Source organism: Sinocyclocheilus rhinocerous, unplaced genomic scaffold (genome assembly GCF_001515625.1).
Source record: "Sinocyclocheilus rhinocerous isolate Xijiao unplaced genomic scaffold, SAMN03320098_v1.1 scaffold1083, whole genome shotgun sequence".
In the NCBI taxonomy this organism is placed as follows: Eukaryota; Metazoa; Chordata; class Actinopteri; order Cypriniformes; family Cyprinidae; genus Sinocyclocheilus; species Sinocyclocheilus rhinocerous.
The window spans coordinates 90035-92729 of record NW_015639508.1 but is presented as its reverse complement, the minus strand read 5'-3'; the positions used below and the strand labels follow the sequence as shown (position 1 = coordinate 92729).

The 2695-nt window shown below is 41.3% G+C and overlaps 1 protein-coding gene across 3 annotated transcripts in view; it reads right to left on the bottom strand.

The window, feature by feature from the left end:
• Positions 1 to 2695, bottom strand: part of cunh2orf42 (chromosome unknown C2orf42 homolog) — an 11840-nt gene that overhangs the window by 7002 nt on the left and 2143 nt on the right. The window lies entirely within an intron of this gene.

Genomic DNA, 2695 nt, shown 5'->3' with positions numbered 1-2695 from the left:
TTATGCTGCCTTCACGTGCTATCGGAAATGTCCTATTTCCCACTTGTGAAGTCGTGATTACGAGCTTGTCGTATTCAAGTAATGTCGGAAAGAATAAAATGTAGCATCCCATTGGTTGACGATCATAAACATTCACCACGCTACACATGCAGTTTGCTGACAATTCTGGAATTTCGGTCAAATACATGCTTATAAAACATATGCTTTGAATGATCGTTCATATCTAGCCAATAAATACACTACTTTAGCGACAAGACAAAGGGATTTAGTTGTTGCGAGAACAGCATTGACAGCAGCAATGGTTGTCCCCTCCACCATGTTTAAAGATTATGACCCGCCCAACTCAGAAACTCTGGTATCAAAATTATTTCAGAATTTCCCAGTAGTAAATACGACTTGAGAGGCGTTCAGGTCTAATTTCCGATTAGGAAACTTGTATTTACGATAATTCTGATAGCATGTGAAGACAGCATTAGCCTGGCATCGTGGTAACATCAAAATCTGTTGGAAACAATTCAGTCAAGTTTCCCTGTGCACTTCAGGAGCAATATTTTGTGCTGCACAAATAGCTTTCTGTGTAGAGCTTTCTGTCACTTTTGAAACCTTGGTTTGGATGCAACCTTAGAGCACGGGTAGTCAACCCTGCTCCTGGAGGACTACCTTCCTAACTGTGGTTTTCAAGGAATCCTAAATACCTTGATTAGCTGGTTCAGGTGTGTGTGATTAGGGTTGGAGCCAAACTCTGCAGAATGGTAGCCATCCAGTAGCTGGGTTGGCTTAGGCCACATCCACGCAAAGCCTGAGCTTTCGCTATCTGATGTTTTTTTCCTCATTCTAAATAAATTCTTTAAACACGGCGTTGTATCAAGTAATATCTGCATACACACGAAACCACTGAAACCGACTCAAAACAATGTATACATGCCAGACCAGTATGTGGCGCTGTATTTCTGCCACAGAGATACACTAAAAATGGAGAAGACTTGGAACGTGCATAAACCTTGCATGCTGTATACAAACCCAACACAACAACACACAAGATTTTGCTTTAATAAAGCTAATAGGCTCAGTAGCTTCTGCAGCACGAACACACGCATGTAGTCCGCCATTGTTGTTGCAGTTACGTGACATAGTAATAGGCTTGTTTGAGATGAGCAAAATTTGCGCAGAACCAATCACCGGTGATTACCGCGAGATGCATGCCGGTTAGAAAAGTGTCCGCGAGATATGTGATTGTTGTCATATTTCTATAAAAATCTAAAATACATGTTTGTATTAAAGTAAAAATGAATGATAAATACGCCTTTCATATGGAATTAAGTAGCAAGCACTTTGAGTGTCTTGTTCATCTTATTTATTTTTATATAAAAGGCAATAGAACTGAAATTATATCATGTTAATCATGCAGCAGCACAGCACATGAGTGAGAATAACACAATATCTGTCTTTAATCTCGTTGGTATCTGTTCACTTCGAGAGGTCAGAACTGTCCGTCTTGACTGCGCTTATTTCACTCCTCCCCTCACTGCAGCCGCCTACTCTCGCCTACATTTCAGGCGAGGCACATCCCAAACAAGCCTAGTGTCTGACTAGGGTTGAGACGTGGGGTGATGACATCATTGTTGCACAAAATATATGGATTGGCTGTACACACAAAAAGTAAAGGTGGCATTTTCAGATTTATCCACTCTGGGACCCGGTTTCAAAAAACAGCGGTTTCAGGCTCCCAAAACACCAGATCCGTCTGGGCAAAACACCGATACGATACAAAATGTTTAAGTATACAGCTAAACGTGACTGTGTGGATGGGCCCTTAGAGAATAGCTGCCTATTTTAGGCTGTAGACTTGGTTCTCAACTCCAGTCCTGGGGATTCACTGCTGTGCACATTTTGTATGTCTTGCTTATTTAACACAACTGATTCAGATAATCAGCTCGTTAGGAGAGAGCTAGACGAACTGAACTGAGTGTTCCAGATAAGAGACATACAAAATGTGCAGAGCAGTCGGTCCCCAGGACCAGGATTGAGAACCACTGAACTAGGGGTGTCCAAACCTGCTCCTGAAGGTCCAACGTCCTGCAGAGTTTAGCTCCAACCAGCTCTCACACACTTGACTGGACGTTTCTATTTAGTCTGAAGACCTCGATTAGCTGGTTCAGGTTCAACTTCAGGAACAGGATTGGACACCACTGCAGTAGACAGAAATTAGGCTCACTAGGTCATTGGTTCTCATTGTTGGTCATTGGCCATTCCGGTCCCGGCGATCCACTGCTCTGCACATATTTGGTGCTTCTCAAATGGAAAACTGCATCCTCCAAAGGCTGCATATCTCAGCTGCCACGTCATCAAACATCCCTGAAGGCCTTAAGGGTCAAGATCATGTTATCTGCATCTCCTGCACTCCATCAAGCCACTCCCATAATATCTGTCATCAAGACTTGAATACAATTATGAAGTAATCATTTTATGGCGAATAAATCTCTCAGTGAGTAAAACTGGCTGTGTCTATAGTATTAAAGACTAACATTATTATATTATCTTTAAATTAATTTTTAAATGATTATTATTTTAAATTTTTGTCCCTGTATTAGTAGGGCACTCTTGTAATAAAGTAGCGTTGGTAACGGACAGATTTTAAGTATCAATTCTGCTTAAAAAGATGCCATCTAATCCTGTTTACATGAAATAAGCCTGT